The sequence below is a fragment of the Xyrauchen texanus genome, chromosome 32 (genome assembly GCF_025860055.1).
Source record: "Xyrauchen texanus isolate HMW12.3.18 chromosome 32, RBS_HiC_50CHRs, whole genome shotgun sequence".
NCBI lineage: Eukaryota > Metazoa > Chordata > Actinopteri > Cypriniformes > Catostomidae > Xyrauchen > Xyrauchen texanus.
Window position 1 is genome coordinate 27,680,757 of NC_068307.1, and position 21,850 is coordinate 27,702,606.

Here is a 21,850-nt window from a genome sequence, read left to right on the forward strand (position 1 = left end):
CTTGCTAAATAAAAATTTTACAATGTGAATGCACTTCATTCATAAAAATTATTTCATTAAGGTTCCGCATAGATGTTGAAAGCATTTACTAACGAGTCTGGTGGCTTCCTTTTATGGTATTTTCATGGCCGTGGATTATGATGAATGAACATGCACACGCCCCCTCTTTAATATTCAGAATTCACTAACATAATCACATTTTACTAACAAATCTGGGCCTCGTTTCCCAAAAGCATCATAAGCCTAAGTAGATTGTAGAATCCAACTTACGATTCATTTTAGTTTTGTGGCCCATTTCCCAAAAGCATTGTTAATTAAGTAGAACTTGAAAATGCTTGTAGATTTATGAGTGCTCTGGAGTAATCGTAAATTGCTAAGAGCTTTGTAAGGACGTAGACTTATGTAGACACCTGCAGGTTGTCTTCTTTTCATACTGCCTCCGATCCGCCCTTGAAAGCGCGGCTGTCATCCATTAGAGGGTGGAGGAATGGCCGAGGACCAAGCAATGGTGTATCAGAGAACCGGCGAGTAAGTGTTTTTTCTCTCTTTCTCTCTCTCTCTCTCTCTCTCTCTCTCTCTCTCTCCCACTGCCACTCCATGTTGGCCTTTTCCGTCTCTTATTAAATGTTTTTTAAATGTGGCACGATCACCGTTATGGTGTGTAGGTGCCTCATTTTTTTTTCCCACCCCTTGTCCCCTCTGATCCAGGCAGACGGGGATGACTGCCGGCAGACGGGGAGCAGGCACCCCCCCAGGGAAAGGAAAGGGGGCTTCCCGACCTGAGAGAACGGGGGAGGAATGTGGCAGGGCTTAGGGCAGGACCGGGTCGTGATTCCGCACACTCGGCCCCTAATTGGGCTGATTAGCCTGAGAGTGATAAGGGCCGACTGGAGACGGCAGTGCGACAGAGAGAGAGATTTACGGGCAGCTGCTGTGTGTTTGTGTCTTTTGGTTCATTTCTTCATTAAACTATTATTTATATTGTCAAGCCAGTTCTCGCCTCCTCCTTGCCCATCGTAATCCCTTTACAATACAGTTTGATGTATTTAGGCTAGTTAAAATGCTTCAAATGTTTCTTTGTGTGTTATCTCAGACTGACTCGATGTTTAGATCGGAGCTCTGTTCTACTTCTGTTTGACAAAGGAATGTTTGCAAATCTAAAATGTATATTTCCTACTGACACATTAGAGCAGAATATATAAATTAACCATCTTAAGTAGAGTATTGATAATAATTTTGGCCAAGATGGGATTAATGATGTCTAGAGATACCTATATGTCAGTGGTTCCCAACCCTGTTCCTGGAGGCCCCCCCAGCACTACACATTTCAGATATAAGCCTAATCAAACACATCTGATTGAACTCATCAGCTCATTAGTGGAGACTCCAAGACCTGAATTGGGTGTGTCAGAAAAGGGAGATATACAAAATGTGCAGTATTAGAGGCATCCAGGAACAGGGTCGGGAACAGCTGCTGTATGTAAGTAACAATTTCTGGATTCTAGAAGAGTCTTTCACACAGGCATATGAGAGACAGACAAGTAAGGTTATACCCACTAACTAAGACTGCAAATAAAACCTTTTCGCATCATACTATTTGAGAACCAGAATAGTCTGTCATTGCCTAAACAATTTCCTTTATAATGTAGTAATAGTATGATATGAGAAACCGGTTGTGTCACCATTCGGTTAGAGCCTTTCATTTTATATTTAAAATACTGTCTGAATCTGTCTTCTAGATCTCAATGCCGACATTCCCTGTGGTGGTGAAGATTGGACATGCCCACTATGGAATAGGAAAGGTAAGTCACATTGTTAGCCCCACTAAACTGTGAGTTCAAATACTTCACAATGTCAAAGACTAGTAGTATATGCACTGTAAAAAAAAAAGTTGATTCAACTCATTATATTTAGTGCCTTTTTTGCATGAGCTTTTATTTTAATTTAACTGACTTAATTGAATACATTTATCTCACAAATAAAACATAATCTGAACTGATTGAATGTAGTTGTAACAAATTTCAGTTTAGTTAGCTGAACTTAAATTTGGGTAAGTTATAACAACTATAAATAACTATAACACTTTAGTTTAATGATCTTTAAGGCCTGCAACAGTCACATTAGTGTTCATCAAACCTAACTTTAATTTTCAAGTAAGCCCAGCCAGTTTTGCACTGTAGAATGGTCTATTCTTGAGAGACAAGGCTACATGTGCAATAATTTGATTTGGAGGCACATACTGTAGATGTCAACATACCACAGTAATGGTGATAATCAAGAAAAATTAAGAAAAAGATGAGCTCTTAACATCAACACAACAATTAATCAACATTAATGTCAAAAAACAACAACAGCAGCACAAACAAAGTCTGCAAATAGCAAGAACACAAGCTTACAACACTAAACTCATTATTTATTCATGCTGCAATCCATGCTGGGAGCTGGCAAGTCTTTGTTTGGACAACTTTAAGCAAGTTGAGATGACAAATACACTTGCTAATTGAACTTAAGTACAAGTTGATAGAATCACAATTTTATGTTTCATTGACTGGAAAACGTAGTTGTGTAAACTCAGAAAAGCACCTTAATACAACTAGACGTGTTTGCTAGACTGTCATAACATTGGCACAAGACAACTTCCATTACTTATCCATTTTTTTCTCCACATTACAGTAATACCATTGAAACTTTTATAAAATTATGTTTGATTTGTTGATTCTCTTTGCAGATGAAAGTTGACAATCACAGTGACTTCCAAGACATTGCGAGTGTAGTGGCCATCACTCAAACCTACACAACCACAGAACCATTCATTGATGCTAAATATGACATCAGGGTGCAGAAGATCGGGTCTGACTACAAAGCTGTAGGGTTTCTTGGTTCAGGTTTGGGGAATGTACAATTAATATTAATGATTGTAATCAATGATTAATCATACGGTTTGAACGAGATACCAATACATTTTAAATTGCCCCAAAAAAGGGGTTATATAGCCCAAAAGTCTGCTTCAGATATATATAGATAATTAAACACAACGAATTATAATTAATTAGGAATATACATCACATGCAGACAGGCTGTATTAATTTTCAGAACACCTTAATGGAATTAACCCGTACCGCAACCAACCAGTTCGTCCAGCAAACCACTTTGCTCGATACTCTGGCTCAATTCTCCAGAAGGTTTATTCTTAGTATAAGCTTACTTAATCAAAGCAAGTTAACTTACTTTGATCTTATCAGCTCATAGCTTTAGATCGCACATTAAAGAGGCTTTGCTTTATGACCAACAAACACAGACAATCAAGCGTATAATTGGGTTTAATACAAGGAACTAGGATATATCACTACACGTAAACAAACATAGAACACATTTAACAACAAACATTTAACATAGAACAAACAAAGTAAAACAGTAAGGAAAATGATAGCAAACTTGTTACAACAGTTAAATCTTAAGAGCCAGCAAGGGACTTACACACTTTAACGCATTTGAATTTAGATGGGATAATACTTGCAAAATGGACCTTTGTGTCGCTGAACAAGACTGCGTGTGTGCGTGAATGTCCTCGTTGCGTCCGTGAGATGGAGGATTTCTCTTGGTGCTTCTCGCGCGTGGATCGCTCGCGGGAAGTTCAAAGCATCTTAGGAGTAACGTTTGAAACTCCTTTCACCCGGAGGATATCGGACTGTTCCAAAAACGTAGAGTGTTGAGCTTTGTCCGAAGACAAGAAAAAGACTGAGATAAACGCCAAATAAGACAAAAGACATGTCTGACGAGAGTTTGAAGAGAAGTTGAAGAAAACTTGAAGAGGTTCAGAAGAGAAAGCAAGAAAGCAAGAGGACAAGAGAGCAAGAGAGGACAAAGAGAGAGTGATTCCACACCAGATCCTGACTTTTAAGGTAGGAAGGTCACGCCTCCTTTGGGAGGAATGACCCAATGAGGCGCCTCAGTTTTGGCGCAAGATGGTTCCCTTTGTCTTGTCAAGGCTAGTCATTTGCCTAATTTATTACAGGGTCCGGATGTGGTTGGAATCACTCAAAAGATGGTAAAACATAGCAGAATACATTTTAATGTAACCTTATATATATATTCAGCTAGGGCGAGTCGTAAGGTTTAATTTGATACCAAGAAACTTGTATTTGGTACACTTAAAAGTGAATATATACTCTTAGATTCTTTATATAAGCCCTCAGAGTTTAACTACACAACTAAACAATCTTAACTAGTTTGATATAACAGTAGAAATACCCAAGCATACGGGAATAAAACATATTTCCTTAAAAATAAGCCATTTCTTGGTTTTAAATGGTATGAACGTGTGTGTGTATAGATTTTCAGTGTGTAGATGGCGATATCACGAGTGTCTCTGGAGAGGCTCTTTGGGTTGTAAAAACGTCAAGAAAGCATTCTAACTCCCAGACTTGCTGGCGCTACCTGGTGATTTAGATGGGGAGTCACAGTATGTGGGGGTTTTAGAACCCTTAGTAAAAATGTGTGCTTTGCGTTCAGAATTAATGAGTTCATGATTTTCCGTTCATACTCTACAAAGCTTATATGCAAGTACATCTGCAGCTATACAAAATCATATGTCTGTTAGTTGGTAGGCCATGATAAACTTGGTAGGCCATCTTGGTTAAGGTGATTAGGGCTGGTTATTGGACTAGACTAGACAGTATGTACAATACCTGTCAGGTTCGGTGGAGGGAGGGGAACAGACTCAGTTGCAGAGTGCAGTAAATCAGAATCAGAATGAACTTTATTGCCAAGTGTGCTCGCGTACACAGAGGATTTTTCCTGAAGTCCACTGTCATCTCCACTGACCGCACCAGACCGCCAGCTGTTCAACCTCCCATCAGTTTGCAAACTCGTCACCATTGCAGATTAGGCCAATGACCGTGGTTTAATTTGATAACTTCAGGAGCTTGACAGAGGGGTGACTTTACAGTACAGTAATTTGTGCAGGGAGAAGAGCAGTGGAGAGAGAACGTATCCCTGAGGAGGACCAGTGCTAATAGTGAGGGTCCCGGATGTGATTTTTCCCAGTCTTACTAGCTGCTGCCTATTTGTCAGTAAGCTGTTGATCCACCTACAGATTGTGGATTGTCATTTTGGTTGAGAGAAGGTCAGGCATGATGGTATTGAAGGCTGAACTGAAGTCCACAAATAGGATCCTTGCATAAGTCCCAGGTCTGTTGAGGTGTTGCAGGATATAATGCAGTCCCATGTTGACAGAATCATCCACACACCTGTTTGCTCGCTAAGTAAACTGAAGGGCGTCTAGCAGGAGTCCAGTGATGTCCTTCAGGTAGGCCAAAAACGGTCTCTCAAAAATGACTTCATGACCACAGACGTGAGAGTGACAGGTCTGTAGTCATTAAGTCCTGTGATTTTGTTTTTTTTGGGGGACGAGAATGATGGTGGAGCATTTGAAGCAGCTGGAAACTTCACACTGCTCCAGTGTTCTATTGAAGATCTGTGTGAACTTTGTACTTTCAGACAAGCAGGTGAGACACCGTCTGGGCCTGAATATGAAAACAAACACACAAACAAATAAAAACTAACCCGAAGGGCAAAAATCACACTCCGAAGCGACAAACTCAGTGAGTGCTGAACTGGTGTAGTGAGCCTCACAGGCTATGGTTCTTGACCCAAACTGGAACCAACAGGAAACAAGAGTCCGACTTGTCGAGGGCCAACTGAAACAGGAACCGACAGACAGACACCTGAACAGGGAAAACCATGATACATTTCATGGGACTATCCACAACATGAGTGTCAGGATCCAGCCAAAAAAAGATAACAGAAGTGGCAGGATTCCTGCTGCAATCAGGAAATCGCAGATAAAGTCCCTCACTGTCTTATGGAACCCTGCCTGGTGGCAGGTGGGAAGAGGAAGATGCCCATTATCTCTGGATTAGTACTGGTCAGTTCATTCTGTCAGGTTCTGCAAAGGGAGGAGAACAGACTCCAATACAGAGTGCAGTAAATGGGCTTTCAAAAAACAAACAAAAACTATCCCAAAGGGGAAAAATCATAGTGCAAAGTTACAAACTCAGTGATGGCTGGAATGGTGTAGACTTGACAGAGACCTGAACAGTGAAATCCACTATGCATTTCACTGGACTATCCACAACATGAGTGTCAGGATCCAGCCACAAAAACTATAAACAAGACCAACAGAAGTGGCAGGATCCTAACAATACCATGTAAAGGTAAAAATATGTCAACCAGATATTTTGCCCTAGTATACTGTGGTAAATATATTTGCACAGCTGTCAGTGGGCAAGACTGCTTTATGTTATTTACACACAAGAGTTGCAGAGAGGCATGGATTAATGGTGCTTACATGCTGGAGCAACCTCTGATGGATGTAAATGAATGCGTAAGATCCATTTCTCAAATTCATTGGTCAATGGATGTATATACGTCATATACGAGTATACGTGTGTGTATAAGAGTACTTTTGAGCATCCGTAAAAAATTTTGGTTGCAGTGTCAATGTCAATTTCACAAGATGTGATTTCTGTTGCAGTTTTGATTGTTTGATCTGGATGTTTTATTTTTTATTTTTTTATTTTTTTATTGTGATTGTACCCAAATTTATAATTGCAACAGATTTACAAACAAGTAACTTCAAAACATTGCTTACTGTATGTTTTGCCATTTCTATTCAAGCATTCTTCTGTATATTCTAATATAAAACAAACTCCACATGTATGAGATGTATGATAAATTATTTCAGTCTGCACGAGAACGTCCATCTCTGGCAACTGGAAATCAAACACTGGTTCTGCCATGCTGGAACAAGTAGCCATGACTGACAAGTGAGTGATTGTTGCTACCAGATGGGCTGGTTTGAGTATTTCTGTGACTGCTGATTTTCACACACATCAGTCTCTAGAATTAACTCAGAATTAGGATGGGCATTCATCAATAATTTGGTATTCTAATATTTAAGCTCTTAAAAAACTAATATTCGAATATTCTGTTATTTAAATTAAGGTAATTGATGAGAGAGATGTTGTAAATATGAAAATATTTAAACAAGCATTGGATTCGAATTCATAACTCCAGGGGTGGTAGTCAGAGTCAATACTCGCTGAGCTACCCAGGCCCCTTGGCAGACATTTTTAATTAAAGCTACTATAAATTATATCAGGGTATAATATTAATTTTAGTATTATTATAATTATTAGTAATAGTATGTGTGCTCTCTGGGACCACCCATTTTATTGGGTCTCGTGATATACATGAACTCTACTATACTAACTCAGTAAGCTAACTTACTGTATATTACAAATAAATATGATCAAACATATTTATTTATTTTAAATAATTATAACTTCACGTTGGGGGTCTGAGGGACCTTTTCTACAAAAAAATATATATATATTTCATACAGTTCATCAGTCGTGTGCAATTGGATATGAATATTAAAAGACAAGATCAACAGCTTGTTTTTAAGCTGAATGACAGCAGTCCAGTTTTTGTGTTTGAATATATTTTTTACATTCAGAATGCATACCTATGTATGGGACATAGGAGGCCTTTTAATATTAAAATTAAATAAAAAGTATAAAAAATACTGTATGGTATCAAATGTATAAAATTTAAGTCTGAATGGACCATTTTTATATATTCCTTAAAGTGACAATCTACTAACACAAACAAACATTTTACTTAACAGTGCAGCATAAAAATTCTGTTTGCTATATATATATATTGTCACGAACCCCGCTCCTCTGCTTCTCCCCGCATCATCTAGCACACACACGCACACTCCCTCACTCCGCCCCCTCGAGCTTTTCACGCTCTTTTTGCTCGCTCTTTTTGCTCGCTCGAGCCCTCACGCCCACTTTGCTCCTTCTCGCTCACATGCTCGTAGGCAATCTCCCTTCCTCGAGTTTCTCACGCGCTTCCAATCCTCCTGCACATTAGTTTCACCTGCACTCGTCTCAATCACCCCTTTATTCGTTACACCTGCACCGCTCGTTAGTTCCCCTATTTATATCACAGCACATTCGTTTCACACCCATTGGTTATTGTATTTAGATTCCCGTGTCTTTGCCCCCCGCTAATCTCGTCTAGTTTTGACCCCCCCTTTGATTCGTTACCCCTTAGCTTGCCAGCTCTCTTGTTCCCCTAGCTCCCCTGTTTAGTCCTTCCCGCTACTCACTTTGATTCCCCGGCTTTTGACCCTACGCTTCCCTCGACGACGATTCTCCCTCTGGATTTGCCCTTTGTATTTTTGCCTGCTTTGCTTTTATTTAATAAAGCAGTTTTTTCCCGACATTGTGACTGTCTCAACTTGTGTTCGCTACAAAATAACCAACCTCACCGTTGACAGTCACAATGCCCAGCGCTAAGGATCCACGCAGCTCACTAGAGCGGAGAAGCACGTCACATTCGGCGCGAGGAGCTACAGTGTGGAGAGATGACCACGCGCTCACGGCCCAGGGGCAGCAGGTATGCGCTATTTCTGATTTGTTTCACCCTATTTCACCTGTGTCTGCCCCTGAGCCCGTTTATGCCTCCAGTGCATTTCTGAGCGCCGTGCACTCTCCACCCCCGGAGAGGTTTTATGGCTCTTCGGACGCTGACCAAGGGTTTTTTATCGCGAGGCAGCGGTTGTGTAACTCATAACCCCGCCCTCGACATTATGGAGCCAGCAGCCTGACTCGTGGGGTTGCGTCAGGGGAGTCAACCCTTGGAGGTTTATGTTGTGGATTTTTGTGCCCTGGCCAACCAGGTGAATTTTAATGAGGTGGCTCTGAAAACCATTTTTCAACATGGACTGAATGAGCCAGCCTCATCATTCATGCCTGGTGGTCGCTGCTCCCTTAACCTGGCTCAGTTTATTGACCTCGCCCTACTGTACACTGGTTCCTCGTTTACTGTAGGGGAGGCAGACACTGAACCAGCATTCCCTACCACGGCCCCCGTCTTGAAGCCTACCACGGCCCCCGTCTTGAAGCCTGACACAGCCCCCGTCTTGAAGCCTGACACGGCCCCTGTCTTGAAGCCAGACACGGCCCCAGTCCCAAGGCCTGTCACGGCCCCAGCCTCGAAGCCTGGCACGGCCAGCGAGTCAACGCCCATGCCTGCCACGGCCAACGAGCCAGCGCCCACGGCCAACGAGCCAGCGCCCATGTCCGCCACGGTCAGCGAGCCAGCGCCTGTAGCCTCGACCGCCCCAGAGCCAGCGCCTGTAGCCTCGACCGTCCCCATGGCCACGTCCCCTGTTGGCCGAAGACGTAAGAGAAGGAAGAGGGCCCCTTCTCCCCAGTCTCGTCTTGTGCTCAAGACCGCAGAGGTTCCCTCAGAGTCTTCCACAGCTCTACCGACCTCTGCTCTGCCCCCAGAGTCTTCCACGGCTCTGCCGGGTTCTGCTCCGCCCCCAGAGTCTTCCACGGCTCTGCCGGGTTCTGCTCCGCCCCAGAGTCTTCCACGGCTCTGCCGGGTTCTGCTCCGCCCCCAGAGTCTTCCACGGCTCTGCCGGGTTCTGCTCCGCCCCCAGAGTCTTCCAAGGCTCTGCCAGCCTCTGCTCGCCCCCTCAAGCCTCTCACGGCTTCGCCTCACGAGTCTTTCATGGCTCCACCCCTCAAGCCTCTCACGGCTTTGCCTCTCGAGTCTCTCAGGGCTCCTCCCCCTCCTTCCAAGCCTCTCAGGGATTCTCCTCTAGAGTCTTTCATGGCTCCATCCCTCAAGCCTCTCACGGCTTCACCTCTCGAGTCTTTCAGGGCTCCTCCTCCCCTCGAGCCTCTCAGGGCTCCACCCCTCGAGTCTTTCATGGCTCCACCCCTCAAGCCTCTCACAGCTTCGCCTCTCGAGTCTCTCAGGGCTCCTCCCCCTCTCAAGCCTCCTAGGGCTTCTCCTCACGAGTCTTTCATGGCTCCAGCCCTCAAGCCTCTCACGGCTTCGCCTCTCGAGTCTCTCAGGGCTCCTCCCCCTCTCAAGCCTCTCAGGGCTTCCCCTCTCGAGTCTTTCAGGGCTCCTCCTCCCCTCAAGCCTCCCAGGGCTTCTCCTCACGAAGTCTTTCATGGCTCCACCCCTCAAGCCTCTCACGGCTTTGCCTCTCGAGTCTCTCAGGGCTCCTCCCCCTCTCAAGCCTCTCAGGGCTTCCCCTCTCGAGTCTTTCAGGGCTCCTCCTCCCCTCGAGCCTCTCAGGGCTCCGTCCCTCGAGTCTTTCATGGCTCCACCCCTCAAGCCTCTCACGGCTTCGCCTCTCGAGTCTCTCAGGGCTCCTCCCCCTCTCAAGCCTCTCAGGGCTTCCCCTTTCGAGTCTCTCAGGGCTTCTCCTCTCGAGTCTTTCAGGGCTCCACCCCCTTCCAAGCCTCTCAGGGCTTTGTCTCTCGATTCTTTCATGGCTCCCCCCCTCGAGCCTCTCGAGCCTTCCAGGGCCCCACCTCTAGAGCCTCTCGAGTCTTCCACGACCTTTTTCCCCGAGCCTCTCACGGCTCTACTCCCAGAGACTCCCGAGCTTCCTACGGCTCCGCCTCTCGAGCCTCCTACGGCTCCGCCTCCCGGGCCTCCTATGGCTCCCCCTCCAGAGCCTCCCATGGCTCCACCTCCCGAGCCTCTCACGGCTCTGCTCCCAAAGACTCCAGAGCTTTCTACAGCTCCGCCTCTCGGGCCTCCTACGGCTCCCCCTCCAGAGCCTCCCACGGCTCCACCTCCCAAGCCTCTCACGGCTCTGATCCCAAAGACTCCAGAGCTTTCTAGAGCTCCGCCCCTCGAGCCTGCTACGGCTCTACCCCCCGAGACTACAGAGCCTGCCAGGTCGTCGCCTCGGGGACCTCCCACGGCACCACCTCCCTTGGCTCCACCTCCAGAGCCTTCCAGGCCTACTTCGCTAGAACCTCCCACGGCGCCACCGTCATCGTCTCCACCTCCTGAGCCTTCCAGGCCTTCGCCCCTAAAGCCTCCTTCGGCTCCACCTCCAGAGCCTTCCAGGCCTACCTCGCTAGAGCCGCCCACGGCGCCACCGTCATCGGCTCCACCTCCTGAGTCTTCCAGGCCTTCACCCCTAAAGCCTCCTTCGGCTCCACCTCTAGAGCCTTCCAGGCCTCTGCCTCTAGAGCCTCCTGCGGCACCACCTCCCTCTGCCCTGTCTCTTGGGCTCCCCATGGCGCCGCCTCCTCAGCCTCTCAGTACCCCGCCTGCTGAGTCTCTCACGGCTCCGTCTTCCAAGGCTCCGTCTCCCAAGTCCTCCACGGCTCCGCCTTTCACGGCTCTTCCCTGGCCCCCTGACCCTGTCCGGTGGCCCCCTGACACTCTCCCTGTCCTGTGGCCTCTTCCCTGGCCTCCTGACCCTGTTCCTCTCCGGTGGTCACCTTCCAGACCCCCGGACCCAGTCCCTGTCCTCCAGTCGCCTTCTAGACCCCCTGACCCAGTCTCTGCCCTATGGCTGCCCCCTAGATCTCCCGACCACCCGCCTGTCCATGTTCCCCCTGACCTTACCTTGAACTGCCCATGGACTGTCTCACTTCCCTTTGTCTGTCCCCCGATCATCCTGCACCGCCTCCCGCGGCCGTCAGGAGCCGTCCTATTCAGAGGGGGGAGTACTGTCACGAACCCCGCTCCTCTGCTTCTCCCCGCATCATCTAGCACACACATGCACACTCCCTCACTCCGCCCCCTCGAGCTTTTCACGCTCTTTTTGCTCGCTCGAGCCCTCACGCCCACTTTGCTGCTTCTCGCTCACATGCTCGTAGGCAATCTCCCTTCCTCGAGTTTCTCACGCGCTTCCAATTCTCCTGCACATTAGTTTCACCTGCACTCGTCTCAATCACCCCTTTATTCGTTACACCTGCACCGCTCGTTAGTTCCCCTATTTATATCACAGCACATTCGTTTCACACCCGTTGGTTATTGTATTTAGATTCCCGTGTCTTTGCCCCCCGCTAGTCTCGTCTAGTTTTGACTCCCCTGTGATTCGTTACCCCTTAGCTTGCCAGCTCTCTTGTTCCCCTAGCTCCCCTGTTTAGTCCTTCCCGCTACTCACTTTGATTCCCTGGCTTTTGACCCTACGCTTCCCTCGACGACGATTCTCCCTCTGGATTTGCCCTTTGTACTTTTGCCTGCTTTGCTTTTATTTAATAAAGCAGTTTTTTCCCGACATTGTGACTGTCTCAACTTGTGTTCGCTACATATATATATATATATATATATATATATATATATATAGGCTGTAGGTATAAATAGGCTGACTATGAAATAATAGAAACATTCTCAACAGCAGAGAACTCTACTAGGAAACTAGTAATTTCAAAGTTTTGGTTGTCTTTATTTGCCATCCATGCCAGAGATGATGATATCTTTGATTTAATTTTCACTAAATTAGAAATAAAAATCAGTTTGTTTATTATGAAAGGCTTGTAACATACTGATTAATGAAGCTAAGTTTAGATGGGGGAAAAACTTTATAGGCACCACGTTAACTGTCCTGTCACAAACCTGATTAGGTGAACCATCAGAGTCATATATCAGACATATGAAGATAGTTTCACTTTGCTTCATTCTTGTTTTCTGCAATGTGTTTAAGTGAAAGATCTACTATCCATCTATATTGCTGCTCACCGTGTCTACGCTACTGCAACTCTACTTATCAGGGTGGCACCTTATGTCTATAGCAGGGAGAGAGAGGCAACGCGCGGGGAGCACGAATGAACCACGTTCGGCGGTAGAGAAAAATATGAATTAGTGTGGCGTGATGTGGCGTTCACACATTACTCCCTTAAATTGTAGAAACGGTAAGATGGGGCAACCGTTGTCATGCTGCCTTGTTAATTGGTGACCACTGATCTATGCAATCACTTCATTAAATATGTGTATAGTCAAACATAGTAAGAGAGACTATTTATTCCCTTAAATGCTCATTAAATTAGTCTACCTGTTATTCAAGATCCAAATGCGCAGGTTTATTACAAGTTTAGCAATTCAAATATATAATATATTATATAATCCGAAAACCATTGTCCAGCAGTTCAATCATAAATGGTTCTATAATATGATATTCAATAACATGAAGGAAACAAAGAACATTCTTGCCAGTTCCAATAATGCTGGTGATGATCAAGATTTTGAACAGGGTGCTTCTTAGCCAATTCATTTTATAACTGGTAAAGGATGGGTAAGTTGCTCTCTGGGAGCTTTTTAGAACTGGGCATCTGAAAACACTGGTGGATGTTTAATCTTAGCATGTAGGCCCAATGGCATGTGGTCTTATGTCCTGCAGATACAAGCTGTGGGTGGATGCCTGTGCAGATGTGTTTGGAGGTATGGAGATCTGTGCCGTTAAAGCCATACATGGAAAGGATGGAAAGGATTACATCACTGAGGTGAGAGATTAGCAATACCAGACTTTAAAACAGACATCATTGAAAAAGAAAAATAAGTCAATTCATTGTGTAATCCTCATCATTTCAGGTATTATTACTGATTTGTAGATACTGTGTTTTTAAGCATAGTGTATATAGAGTATGTATAACTGACATAAGTGATGTTCTTGAAAACAAATTGTAATCATTTTCACAATACATTTCCACAATAATAGTTAAGTTTCACTGTCTGTTTTGTTTGATTGTGGCTAAAAATCTGAGTTGGTAACTGAACTGATTCTGTAAGAAATGTGGCAATGACAAGTTTAATTGACTTTATGTGCAAATCTATATTTACATTTACATTTATGCATTTGGCAGACGCTTTTATCCAAAGCGACTTACAGTGCCCTTATTACAGGGACAATCCCCCCAGAGCAACCTGGAGTTAAGTGCCTTACTCAAGGACACAATGGTGGTGGCCGTGGGGATCGAACCAGCGACCTTCTGATTAACAGTTATGTGCTATAGCCCACTACGCCACCACCACTCCATAATACTCCATTTATGCATATCAGTGCTTTTGCAAATAAAAGTGAAAAATATAGCATCACTAAACTAGTTTGTTTAAGTAATGCAGTAGGTTTTTTTTTCAATGTGATTGTGTCCGTAGAAGACAGCCTTTTGAGCACTATTGGAGCTGTTTCAATTGGAGTCTATGGCAGAAAACCTACTAATCAAATCAATGGCGCAATGTATATATGTTATTGGACAAGAGGCTCTTAATGCGTCATTTTGGGTCCCACCCAGACACCATGCTTCTCTGGTAGTTTATAGGAGCTTCATTAATGCTACTTGCATTGGATCTGCATCCGATTGCCTACTAGATATTGTTTTTTCAACCAATGCATTTTTGTCTGGCCTGGAATGGCGATTATCATATGCACAGTAAATGGAGTTTTCAGTGTGGATGAGCAGCTTTTGATAAACGCTTGAAAATCTAATTATATTAATGATTAATAAGGACATAGACTTTAGATTTTGAGATCTTGAGTCAGACATTGCAGTAGTTCAAGTCAAGTCAAGTCAAGTGGTTTTTATTGTCGTTCAACCACATACAGTTAGTACAGTACACAGTGAAACGAGACAACGTTCCTCCAGGACCATGGTCCTACATAAAACAACATAGGACAAACACAGAACCACATGAGACTACACAGACTAAATAACATACCTTCTCCTAAAAAACAAAAAACAAAAAAACAATTCACTCAAGGACTTTTTAAGTTTTAAAGGCACATTTCTTCTAATTACTTGCTAATATCAATTGTGGAGGTGGCGTAGTGGGCTAAACTACATAACTGGTAATCAGAAGGTCGCTGGTTCGAACCCCACAGCCACCACCATTGTGTCCTTGAGCAAGGCACTTAACTCCAGGTTGCTCCAGGGTGATTGTCCCAGAAATAAGTGCACTGTAAATTGCTTTGGATTAACGCGTCTGCCAAATGCATAAATGTAAGAGTTCGGGGCTTCATAAATGTGCATGTAATCCACATATATTCAGCAGTAAATACCAAACTTAGCCAAAAAAATAAATACATTGGAATTACAATTAATATAAAGTATGTCAAAAATATAAGATGAAAGCGCAGTGAATACAGCTAAATGTATATGTTTGTTTTGTTCCATTTAATGTTACGGAATTTAAGAATGTGCTCTTTCTCATTTTATGATTACATGTAATATTTACCTTAAAATTATGTGAGATTCTAAGGTATAAATAATTTATAATTAAATAATAATGGATTAAAGTAATATTATGGATTTAATTCGGTAAGTATTGAATAAGTTAAGACCCAGTGACAAAATTTGTGGCATAATGACTCGTCCATCCTTTTCTTAAAAAAAAACAAACAAAAAAAGAAGCAAAAATCAAGATTACAGTGAGGCACTTACAATGGAAGTAAATGGGGCCAATTTTTGGAGGGTTTAAATGTAGAAATACGAAGCTAATAATTTTATAAAAACACTAATGGCCCTTACATAGTCAACGCGAGTAAGCAACGCGAGTGACGCGAGCGACGTGCTCCCTTTCATAGTCCGCAAGCAGACGCACGTGTCACGGGCGATGCGTGAAATGCAATACACCGCTCCCGCAACAGGGGGTAGTAGAGTCTGGTGATATTAGTAGAGTCGGGTCACGTCATATTCAGACCAAAATGGCAACTGAAGACTGGCAACTGACTTTTTGTGCGCCCTAGTAAACTTGTCACGGTGCTTTTTCCAGTCCGTTTTCACATTCTCTACGGTCTTTCCCATCGCGGTTGCAACCTCCCTCCAGGCATTTTCCAACGCTATTTTATTGGAGTGTAATTGCGACGAACTGTGGATAAATGTGGATGTATGCGTATAAGCTCGCATAATTTTCCCTCTTCGCCCGCCATTGTAATCAAATCTTCTTCTGTAAACATAATATACTTGAATTAATGTACAATACTTGCAATGTCGCCCCCACCGACACCGCGTAGTATTGCGCGCATCGGTGCGTCGCGTATCAAAAACTAGGACGACACATTTGGCTACGCATCGACGCATAATGGCGGCCGAAGCGTAGCGTTTCAGACGCGTACACGTACCGATGCGTTGACTATGAAAGGGCCCTTAGGTGTCAAGTCAGCTAAAATTAGCCACTTTTTGGTTAATCGTCAAAACCCTATCAAATTAAGTGGTCATAAATTCAAATCATGTTTATTTTTGCTGTTTCAGGTCTCCTTTATAATTCTATATACATTGTGTTATAAAAACTTTTTTTTGTGTTTTTGTTTCACAGCAATTAATTTGTCAAAAGTCACCCAAAAAGACAACCAAACCATTATCATGTCAAATGGACTGCTTTATCAGGTTAAATGGACCAGAAAATGTCAAACTTAACATGTCAATGAATCAATGAACAAGTCAATTAATTTTAAAACAAAATGACATGACAAAGGTATAGTAGGATATTGAATGTGTGTGTGTGTGTGTGTGTGTGTGTGTGTGTGTGTGTGTGTGTGTGTGTGTGTGTTTATCTCTTGGTGGGGACCTAATGTCCCCATAAGGATAGTAAAACACGAAAGTTTTGATATTGTGGGGAGATTTTGTCAGTCCCCATGAGGAAAACAGCTTATAAATTATACTAAATTATGTTTTTTGAAAATGTAAAAATGCAGAAAGTTTTCTGTGAGGGTTAGGTTTAGGGGATAGAATATATAGTTTGTACAGTATAAAAACCATTATGTCTATGGAAAGTCCCCATAAAATATGGAAACCCAACAACACCCCTTACCATTCTTTTTTAAAAGACAGTCTCCCTTTGAAGTCTTGCCTGCCCACCTTAGCAGCCTTAAACCAATCAGTTCAATTTTAACATCAAGCACCACTGTGGCAACAGATCACACCATTTTAATTTTTGTAGGGGGGAATTATAAAAGAGCAGACATGCTCTAACCTTAAATGGCCTATTTTACCTGATGGCCCACTTTAGCTGATATCACCCGTATATAAATGTTTCTGTTAAAACTTGTGTATTATTAAGAGCCTTAAAGTTGTTTAAAATGTTGTGTTTACAGTCGTTTTAGAGATTTAGGATTTACAGCATTACATTTTAATAGCCGAGACTGATTGTGTTCATTGTGAGTGCATGAAATGCAAGATGCTTGAGTCAGTTTAGACCTTGCAGCCAATGTCCATCTGTTTGTCTGGTTCATGTTTGCAGACTTGAAAGACATGTACTTTCGTGTAAAAATTGATTTCACGTAGACTCGCCTTTGATGGTGCAGCATTTCAATTCAAGGTCCTTCCTTTCTGCCTGTCCCTAACTCCTCACACCTATACCACATGTGTTGGCTTGGGCTGAGCTGCGTCAACGTCCTGGACTACCTCAAAGATTGGCTGATGTTGGCACAATCGGAGAAGTTGGCGTGCTAGCCATGCCGATTGCTGTCACCCCTCCGGGATGGCTGCACATTAAGCCTCTCCAGAGTTGGGTCAACTCAAGGGTGCCTCTTTGCATGTGGTGCAATCACTCACTTCCCTCCTATCAGAGGGCTATTGCGCTGGGCCAAGTGGTCAGAAGCAAAGTTGTCTCGACAGACACGTCCAACTCAGGCTGGGGTGCCCTATGCGGTGGTCATCCGTGAACATAGAACATAGAGTATTTCACTTGAAGTTTAATAAAAGCACACTGTCAAACTAAATACGTCTTTATTGTGTGTAATTTTGCTAGAAAGAAAGAACAAATAAGTCTTATAAGTGCATAGCATCTACTCATTTTCCAGTTGCTCACTTTTGTTATTAATCAATAATGTATTCATTTCTCTACACCAAGGTTCGTGAAAAACGGGAGAATTTGCTGTTGGTTGTGCCGTAGTGGCCCAACCGCTCTTGATTTCCAGAGCTAAGGCCATCTCACCCTACTTCTGTTCTTAGCGCTGGTGTAACAAGTGCTAACGGGTCCACATTTGACCCATTAGATGTGGTAAGCCTATGCATACTCTCGCTGCAGACTGTGCTGCTGCTTGCATTGGCTTCAGGGAAGTGTGTAGGGGGCCTTCAGGCAAGCTTTTTCTCCTCAGTTTGATTTGGAAAAAGGCTTAGAGCAGGGGTAGTCAATAGGCGGCCCACGGGTCAATTCCGGACCGCCAGATGCTTTTGAATGGACCGCAGAATCGTTTTGTTTACTTAATATTCTAATATTGAAATTTTGTATTATTATTTCTACCCTCTCATTCACTCACAATGCCATCTCTGATCGAGTGTATTGTTAATTTGAACTATCGTCAGTTTCCACAAATAAAAAAAAAATGAACGAGAGCTTTTTTTATACACCTTCGCTCGTGTGCACTACGCTCGTGCGCACTTTTGAATGCTGTTTTCCCACCTCCAGTGCTTTCGATGTCAAGTTAACATCAGTGTGTTTAAACAAGGTAGCAAAAAAAAAGGAAAGTTGATACTGAAAATCATTCATTTAAAGAAGAGTGGACCGATGCTTATTGCTTTGTTTTGCCACAGCGACCAAATGCTCGACCGGTATGTTTAGAGGCTGTTGCTGTTATTAAAAGTGGGAATATCAAACGGCACTATGAAACCAAGCACATAGATTTTGACCACAAATATCCACTGGGCTCTCGTTTAAGATCAGACAAGATAACTTCATTAAAAAATGGATATTGTCATAGCAAAAATATTATTTCAAAGGGTAATTGTGCTCAGGAAAAGGCAACTAAAGCTTTACTGAGGTGTGTGTGGGTTATGGCAAAACACACGAAACCTTTTACCGATGCGGACATGGTTAAGCAATGTACGATTTTTATAGCTGAAACCCTTTTAGAGGAGGAGAAAGACATTGTTGAAGCCTTCAGACAACTACCACTCTCAGATACAACAGCTATTAGGCATGCTGAGATCATGGCACAAGACATTTTTAAGCAGTTAAGTGAGAAATTGATGTATGTCCGTTTTTTTGATGGAGAGAAATTTGTGGAGGATTTGTTGTCGCTAATACTGCATAAAAATCGCACGACCGGTGAGGATTTGTTTAATTCTGTTCAGACATTTTGTCTAATGAAGGTTTTAACATGAATCACATTGTGTCAATTACAACAGATGACGCTCCTGCCATGATCAGTACTCACCGAGGTCTTGTGAAACGTCTGCAAGACCTGAACCCCAATTTGATTTCCTATCACTGTGCAATCCAAAAAAACTGCACTTTGTGCAAAGCTCAGCGATGAGTATTCTAATGTAATGGCAATGGTAATAAAACTTGTCAACTTCCTTCGGACAAAGTCAGTACTGCAACACAGGCAGTTCAAAAGTTTTCTTTCAGAAGTGTCTGCCGATTACGATGACCTCTTGGTCCATAATGATATCCGCTGGCTGAGCAGAGAGCAAGTACTAAGGAGGCTGTGGGAAATTTGAGTTCATGTGGAAGAATATCTGCATACAATTCCAGATGATGACTTCTCTGGACAGGCTCCTTCAAAACTTCCAGCACAGGTTCCAAGAATTTGAAAGTGTTAAAGATGTCTTCCTGTTTGTAAAGAACCCATTCATGGTGAAAGCAAATGGCACTTGGTGCAATCAAGCAAAAGCCTCCTTTCCGGATGTTGAAAAGCCAAATCTACAGCTGGAGCTTATTGATTTACAATCTGATGAAGTGCTTAAGATGCGGCACACTGAAACTACATGTGAAACTTTTTGGACAACCCTTGTGCTGGACTCCAAGTATCCACACTTGAGGAAGGTGGCATTTAACATCTTGACTATGTTTGGCTCGACATATATGTGTGAGCCTGCATTCTCAAAAATTAACAACATTAAATTGCGTAATCGCTCCGTTTTGCCTGATAATCATCTGTGACACTGCCTCTGTGTTGCCTTGACTGAACTCACTCCAAACTTCAAGGTCCTTGTCCAACAGAGGACCTGTCATTTTTCCCACTGATGGTGAGTATTATAATTCTACATTATTCACATATATTTTACTTCAAATTGTATTGCTGTATAAAATTACATTTTCAGTAGTGATACCTTACAATAGTTAACAGGTATTTCACAATCATTATTCATGATTCTTTTGCTTAAAACGTGTGTGGGTGTGTATTTGTTATCGGAAAGACGCTTTGTAGATGATCTATGCCTACTATAATTTTATTTAACAAAACCAAAATTAATACTCTTTGTATACTCTATTTCAAAACTTAAAACAGTTATCTGAAAGTGCTTTAATGCTTATATTGATATCCGTTTGACATTTTATTTATGCACTTTCTCAAAATCTTAATTTAATTTATAAAAAAAAAAAAAATTTATGGACTAAAAATATAAACTATGGGTTATATTACTAATTCACAGCATTTTATGTGTTTGTTGGCCAGGGGCACTTGCAGCATGGAAAATGTTTTCGGACCTTGAATTTCGGATGAGTCTGGACCTTTAGTGGAGCGGCTAAGTGCTTATGTTTGGCAGAATCGTTCAGTTTATGATACAAGCGTGAAAATTGGCATGAGCAGTCTCCATGGGTCACTTGACAAGAAAATTGTCCGAGCCACTTGAAATTTCAAGATGGCGGCCATTTTTCAAGATGGCCGACACCTTAGTGGAGCAGTTAAGTGATTGTGGCAGCGGGGGCGTGGTCAAGCGCCCGTCTGGGAGAGAAAAGCCAATGTGACAACCACCAAAGGAAGGGACGGAAATAGGTGTCAGCTTAAGGGGTAAGCTTTTTATTTCTCTTGTTCACTATACACAATATCGGTGTTGTGGGGTTTTTTCCTTGGACGGGTTGTCGCGCCCCATGCTCCGTCACTGCTGCCCTTTTATGCCGCTCTCCTCATGTTACTGAAATTAGACACAGGTGTTAGTCATCATTTTAGCTCAGGTGTGAGCACCCTTACCGCTTTTCTCTCCCGGACGGGCGCTTGACCACGCCCCCGCTGCCACAGTGATATAGTGGTTTATTTGGTGATACAAGCATGAAAATTGGCATGAGCAGTCTCTGATGGGCACATTCATTGACTCTTTCATTAAGTTTCATCGTCATTGCTTCTCGTAAGGGGGACATTGCACTCTCATCTTCACATATAAAGCACAAAGCTTTCGAGGGCTGGGATCCTCTTGGCCTCTTGACATGGATATCTTTGGTATCTTCAGTGTCTTTAGCAGCAGTAGATGCTCTCTATTGGGCCCTTTCCAGCTTTGTGTTATTGAACATAAGTTTACAGCTTGAATTATATTTTGCTCTGTTTCTTGTCAATGTGTTTTCTATGCCATCACCTTCATCTTGTCGGGTTGGACTAAGTAAGATAGGCAGAGCATTGATCTTATGAAATAATGGAATATTTCTTGCAGTGGTATCATAACCAGTACGATCGTGCTCTCTGTTGAATAAACTCGGATGAATGAGTTTTTCCTTTGTGTCCTGCTGACAAATCATCTGTCCCAGTTAGTTTTCTCAACTGTTATGATGGCTTCTGCCATGTCTGCAGCAAATGTATAGGCAGAGGCCGAGGGTTTATCCTTTTACCACCTTTTACCAAGCACTTTGATGTATGAGATACAGCTAAGTTCATGCCTTAACCCTACACTTAGTCCGATCGTTCATCCAATGCCATTTTTTATCCCGTGCGATCTGTACACCATCCGGTTAACTAAAACCCCATTAACCTTGGCTCGGCTCTCCCATGCTGGCACAACCTGTCAATTCAGGTGCGGCTATCTAACTGTTTTGGGGTAGATTAGACAGCATTTGGGATACTAACTTTACAATTAGCTGACATTGAACCCCACTCTGAGTTTAACAGCAGTGATATATCACCAGTGTGCCCTGGTAGTGCAGATATTCACTCTTGTCTAATCTATCTATAATCAACAAATCAACACAACTGTATTTTGATGCGTTAAAAGTTGTTCTTTAGAATAATCTAAAACATAAAATAAAATGACACCAAATCGTCCTTAATAATAAAAAAAACCAATATATTTCTATCGGA

At 43.0% G+C, this 21,850-nt stretch overlaps 1 pseudogene; it reads left to right on the top strand.

Moving 5' to 3' along the window:
* The window catches only part of LOC127625982 (synapsin-2-like), an 87,151-nt pseudogene that overhangs the window by 37,515 nt on the left and 27,786 nt on the right, over nt 1-21,850 (top strand).